We start from the raw sequence: 7,270 nt of genomic DNA on the forward strand, positions 1-7,270 counted from the left end.
GTCCGTGTACTTTCTGGCAGTTGGATTTTCTTTTGAAAACCACAAACAGAAAACCGCCCGTTGCGCTCGTTTTTCATTTTTCATTTTTCATTTAGGGTCGTGTCGGTTCTTTCGCTCCCGTTCGCTCCCGTGTTTCATTTTTCATTCTTCATTTTAACACAAGTTACGTTCGTTTCGCTCCCGTCTTTCATTTTTCATTCTTCAATAAAAAATAAAAAATGAAACGTAAGAAAACAGGGTTTTGCTTTTTCATTCTTTCATTTCTCGATCTTAATATCAAAGATACTGTAAAGACTAGACCAGAAGCGGAAGTAGATTTAGGACTTAAAAATAAAAGTGTGTGTTTGTGTGTGTGTGTATATATATATATATATATATATATATATATATATAATTAAATATAATTTTATTATACCGTAGGCTACATGATTATAACATTACTATGGCCAGTGGCGTACCCACCATAGAGGCAGGGCAGGCGGCCGCCTGCCCAACTAAAATCTAGCCTCCCCTAGAAAATAAAGTAAAAGACTGAAAAACAGGCAGTGAAAAAAATCCAAAGACAATAGTGGCCGTCGGACCTCCTCGTCCATTCACGCGGCAGAGCGACGTCGCCTATAGTGATGCAAATGTTTTCCTTTATCTTCATGGGGTGCCAGGAGTGCCAGGTGTGGGGGTCTGGGCCATCACCTGTACTCACCTGGCATAAAAGGGGCTCTGAGAGCAGCTTGAGCCATTACACTAGGCTACAACATGAAGAGACCACCGCTGAATAATTGATTGATTGATTATACTTGCATATTTGTTTTTATTAACGTTTTTCAGTTTTGTAGTCAGTGTAGTGTTGTTGTTAACTTGTTTCCCCCGAGATTTCCCCCCGACATTTTCCCCGAGTACGTTCCCAGAAATGTAATTTCTGGGAACGCCACTGACTATGGCTACATCAATGTTAGACAGATGGACATATAGATAGATAGATAGATAGATTGATAGACAGACAGACAGACAGACAGACAGACAGACAGACAGACAGACAGACAGATAGATAGATAGATAGATAGATAGATAGATAGATAGATAGATAGATAGATAGATAGATAGATAGATAGATAGATAGATAGATAGATAATATAAATATATTATACTGTCGGCTATATTATTATATTAGGCTATTAACATTATGCAAGCTGTATATTTACCATGGTTACGTCAAAAAGAAGACAGACAGATCTATGTATGTCTGTCTGTCTGTCTGTCTGTCTGTCTGTCTGTCTGTCTGTCTGTCTGTCTGTCTGTCTGTCTGTCTGTCTGTCTGTCTGTGGACGGACGGACGGACGGGCAGATATAGGCCTACGTGATTCTCTTCTTCTCATTTAGACATGCGTTTTTTCATCCAAAATGTGTGTTATATTTATATTATTTAGTTGCAGCATGATACATTAATAGCAATATTACGGAATAGGAAAACAGAAAAAAATCTACCTATAGAATTCAAACTTGGAAAGTTGGGTTGAGACTAGCCAGGTTCACATGACATGGTGCCATGTACCCCAGGTTTATCGGCGTGTTCAACTCTCACATGTACATAACCGTTCAGATTTTAAATATAAAGTGCTTACCCCCGAGCCACGGATGTTACAAGGCGATCCGGACTAAGATAAGTACCCGTATCTCCTGTATTGTTCTATAAAAAGCATTTTAATCCCATCGCCGGCCATTTTCTTTTTTCTTTTTCTTTTTTTTGTAATGTATCAGAGTGCAATACACCTCCCAACCATTAGTGTCGCATGGTTGAAAGTATCGGAGACAATTTGGAGAAAATGGCCGGCGATCGGATTAAAATGCTTTTTATTTAACATTACGGGAGATAAGGGTACTTATCGTGGTCCGGATCGTGAGGTAACATCCGTGGCTCGGGGGTAAGCACTTTATATTTGAAATCTGAACGTTTATGTACATGTGAGAGTTGGCAATGTAAAAAAAAAAAATAACACGCCGATAAACCGGGGGGACATGGCACCATGACTGTCTGACAGTCCGGCTTTCCGACATGGCGCCTTTCCGACATGTCGGCAATTCGACATGTCGCCATTTCGACATGTCATCATTTAGACATATTCTAACTGTCAGCGTGGACGTACTTTCCATAGTTTTCAAACGACCCACCATTCCGACTTGACTTTGGCCAAGGGTGAGACCGCCGTTGGGGCCGTCAGCAGCGAAGTTGGGACCTCCATCCACCCTGCGCCATATACCGAGGTGTTCCTCAGCACGAGTGATGCGCGGGCTGACCCGTTGCCCGCGGGTTGGACCGCGGGGCGAGCGGGAGAGTCAAGAGATCAGAGGCAATTATCGTGGGGCGGGATGGTGCAGGCTGCGCAAAGACGCAAAAAAATAAAGAAAAGAAAAAGCATTTGATACCTTCTCTCTCTCCCATTGTTATCTCACTCTCCTATCTCCTACTCTCCAGTTCTTTCCTCCTGGCTGGAATCATCTGGGCTTATGTTAAATGTGTTGCTTATTTGAACAATGATGCACAGCTGCCTTTAATGTAGCCTAATGATATCCCCACTGCAACTTTAGTTTATATTGGAGTGTCCCTTGTAGTGCTGTTGTAGTAGGACTGGACACACTCACTGCACAGTGTTGCCAACTTAGATTTAACTTCTTTCCAGACCCCCCCAGCGACTTATTTAGTGAAAAGCTTCTAGCAACAAATCTAGTTACTTTTTCTGGCCCAAGGGGTCACTCATAATAATTGTATATCATATTTTGCGCATTCGGACAGAACAGTTGAGATTTCATTAGACCAGATCTCTGGCAATTGTACTTGAATTCTTATAATTTTAATGTGTATATGGTCTGTCAAGTTTATATTTTCATTTGGTATCAGTCATGAATTTATTAGAATTTATATCAAGCCGGATTTTTCCACGTGCGTAATTACGCACGCAAGTGCATGCTGTAACATAATAATACACAACGTGTACTGTATGTGACAGGGTCAAAGCAGGGGGTGAAACCATTTTGTAACATTTTTTATTGATGATGAAAAACCTGTATTATGCACTTAAAAACATCATTCTCTTAAATGTATTTCTGCACTGCATGTTTTATGGTTGACAATGTATTTCCCCCCGGTCCCCGAGCCACTTGACATTGGACTCCCCTATAGGCTGCGTGACATTGACCTTGTGACTCCAGACGGCCAATGTCCCCAGGTCACGCTGGTGGCAGAGCAAATGAGGGCGGAGTAGGGTGTGGCCGCCACAAATACAAAAGTAGGCGCGGGCCATTCGAACAGGAGAGAGACAGGCATACAGGGCAGTGTGGAAGTGACAGCCAGAAGGGACGGTTGTGCACAGGAGGAGCAGACATACCACGGAGCGGAGGTGGGGAATACAGTGATCGCGGCACGTACCAAGCCACCAGCAGCGGACGGTGAGCAGACGGCGCAGTAGCAGCAGAGACGGGGAGGACAGACAGACGAACCAAGGAACGGAGGAGAGGTCCAGTGGCGATAACGTTGCGCGCTTCACACCCTCAAAGCCAGACGTACAGTCTGGCGGGCGAGTAAGTGTCCTTCTATGCAACGTTACCTTTATAAACCCACGGTCCTAAACCTCATATGTGAAATATACCTGAACAGATGAACTGGTTCTAGTTTCTATGATTGCAGGCAATACGCACGAAGACAAGAAGAGACAGTGATTCCTGGCCTAAACCCCCGCTCCAGTTAAACCCCATATAAGGACATTCCCACCTTTTGCATTGAACCGTGATGAGTATATGATATAGCATTTGAATTGGCACTTGGCACTTTACTGCTTCAGTAATAGTTGGCACTTTAACGCTAAATTCATTATTTATTTGCTATAGTTTGCACAAGCCCTGTTTGTTTTAAGTATTTTGTGATTGTCTGTATTCCTGTATTTTAGTTAGTTAGTGGGCGCATTAGGAGGTTGAGGGTTTTAGTGTAGTGTTATATTGTGTTTATGTTTTTCAGTTTTAAGGCTTATAGATGCCAATGTTTTAGCTTAATAAAATCCGTTACCTTTTTATACAAACCTGTGTCCGTCCAATTCTCTTGTGGGATGTTGCAAAGTGTTGTTCTTACCTGGGCAAAACTGAACCTGTGAATAGCCTAAGACATTGTTATAGAGGACCCTACCTCTTAAATAAAAGGGTGGCGTAGTCTTGCAGTAGAATCACCATTATTATCCTCACAATAATTACGCACCCCGCACTTTATTGTGCACTCTATATTTTATTGTTGTGAGCTTAAATGTGGATGATAAATTACTTATTGGAAAAGGTCAGCATTCTGAAAAGAAGTGGCAAAGTTACATGTGACAGCCTGGCCACCGTCACATATTTGGCGTAGCGCGGCAGGACTGGGTAGAGAACAACACAAACAAATCCCTAAGAGAAATTGTACTGATATTTTGCTGTTTTGCTGCTTTTTGTTTTTGTTTTTGGGAAAAGTAATGATGATGATGCCAGTGTATCCAGGGGCCCCGTGGTTACCCAAATTTTCGGGCACAGAAGGTGAGGAGAAATATAGAGATTGGAAAGAACAGATTAAAGGATTATTGGGCACTCAAGAATTGACGGAAGAGAAAAAAGTTGCTTTTGTAGTGCAAACCCTTACGGAAGAAGCTAAACGACAAATTAGTGTGATTGACAGGGAAGACCGAAACACAGTGGCTAAAGTTTTCAAATGTCTAGATAACCTATATAAATCATCCATCTCTGCTTCCCAAGCTCGTGCCTTGTTTTATGGCTGTGCGCAGCGCGCAGGCGAAAATGTGCAGGCTTATATTCTGAGGCTTAGGGAGTTGTTCTGCGGGCTGCGGCGGCTCGACCCAGACACCGCTCCCTCCGATGCCATTCTGCGAGAGCAGTTGCTTGTGGGGCTGTCTGAAGGCCCTCTGGGCCAAGCCTTGAGAATATATGCCCGTCGAAACCCCACCGAAGACTTCGCAGCTCTAAAAGACGAGGCCTTCCTACTAGACACCGAACATAGACGAGAAGGAGCTACTGACATCTTGTGCCATGCTGTTAAACCTGTCTCTATCCCACACACCTCACAGGAACCTGAATGGAGAGAAAAACTGAAACAGGAGATTATGGCGGACGTCAAATCACAAATGCAGGGGTTTACGCAGGAGCTGATGAAGGAGATTCGACCGCTCCTTCGACCCGACACCACCGATCCACGAACCCGCGCTTCACCCCCACCTGAACGACGCCGGGCGCCTTACCAACGCAACGAGTGGGATGAGGGAGGTAGGCCGATATGTAGGAACTGTAGGCAGTCCGGGCACATTGCCCGGTTTTGTAAATCCGACTCCAACCATTTAAACTAGCACACCCTGTCGCCGAGGTCCGGGGGACAGGGGTACAGCGCACACTCGCCAGATCAAGGGCTAATGATGTATTTATCGGAGATTGTCCGACAATTGGGATCACCATGGGAGGAGTCCAATTAAGGGGGTTACTGGATACTGGGTCACAAGTTACTTTAATGCAGCAGAGCTTATTTGAGAAAAGATTCTCGCACCTGACATTGGGGAACGAACCCCTTGTATTTAAATTACGCGCCGCTAACGGTCTTGACTTACCTTATACTGGCTATGCCATATTGGACCTAGAACTGGAAGGAAGGAAGATACCAGGGAGAGGGGTCGTAATTGTTAAAGATGAACATTGTACGCAGCCACTGATTATTGGGATGAATGTCGTGAACGCTGTATGGCATGCCCTCTTTAAACGGCCTGGGAGGCCTGTGTCCTCATGTCAGCAGGGAAGGACGCTGTGGAAGGACGCATTCGCCACCTGTAGGAGGGTGGAGGCAGTGACGAATGGAGATGGGTCCATAGGTTACGTATGGCCTGTCGGCCGGCGGAGGATTCGAATCCCCGCGCAGAGTGAAGTGATGATCTGGGGCCGCGCTTGGAGAGGACCAAAAGGAGCGGACTACGAGGCCTTGATGGAAGCCTTGCCAGATGGAAAGGATTTGGGAGTGGCCCGTGCCCTCGTCACGGTGCGCCACGGACGCGTTCCCATACGAGTATGTAATCCACACGCCTATAGTCTGGTCCTGGACCGCCACCAGAAACTGGGGAGGCTGTACCCAGTAGAAGAAGCCGATGTCCGAGGCGGCAGGGACCTGAGCCTGTCCCTGGGGACCGACGGAGAGGTGGAAGTGGCCGTAATTAGTGTGGAGGATGATGGACCACCGAAGACCCTGCCAGAAGAGATGGAGGTGTTGACGGAGCGTGATGACCTGCCGGAGGCGCAGAAAAAGGAGCTGCACGAGATGTTATGCAGGTGGAAGAAGGTGTTCGCCATCCATGATGAAGACTTCGGACAGACGGATGCCGTGCAGCACCAGATACCGACCGGAGACGCTGCGCCCATACGAGAGAGGCACCGGCCGCTGCCGCCCTCCATGTACCGGGAGATGAAGACCCTGCTGAACGAGATGTTGGAGAAGGGAGTCATCAAGGAGAGTTGCAGTCCGTGGGCAGCACCTATAGTACTGGTTAAGAAGAAGGATGGCAGCTGGAGGTTCTGTGTTGACTACAGAAAGCTGAACGCCGTGACGCACAAGGATGCCTTCCCCCTACCCCGAATAGAAGAGACGCTCACCAGCCTGACGAAAGCGCAGTGGTTCTCCACGTTGGACCTGGCCAGTGGCTACTGGCAAGTAGGAATGGATCCCCGGGACCGGGAGAAGACCGCCTTTACGACCCCCCTGGGGCTATTCGAATTTCAGCGTATGCCGTTTGGGCTGTGTAATGCCCCCGCGACCTTTCAGAGACTGATGCAGCAGTGTTTGAGTGGTCAGGTGACGGAATCCTTGCTAGTGTATCTTGATGACATTATAGTATATTCACCTGACTTCTCTTCTCACCTACAGCACCTCGAGCTCGTATTCCAGCGCCTGTGGAGACATGGACTGAAGCTGCGGTTAGACAAATGCAAACTTCTGCGGAGGGAAGTGAAGTTCCTGGGCCATGTAGTAGACCAAGAGGGAGTGCGACCTGATCCGGAGAAAGTGGCAGCGGTGCGAGACTGGACACCCCCCTCTACGGTCCGCGAGGTCCGCGCTTTTCTAGGTTTAGCGGGCTACTATAGGCGTTTCGTGTCCTCTTTTGCCGCCATGGCACGGCCCTTAAACAACCTATTGATAGGAATCCAGAACGATGTAAAATCACACCAGTGTAAAGTAGAGTGGACTTTAGAGTGCCAGCGGGCGTTTGAT

This window comes from Gymnoscopelus microlampas, assembly GCF_963454915.1.
Source record: "Gymnoscopelus microlampas genome assembly, chromosome: 17".
NCBI lineage: Eukaryota > Metazoa > Chordata > Actinopteri > Myctophiformes > Myctophidae > Gymnoscopelus > Gymnoscopelus microlampas.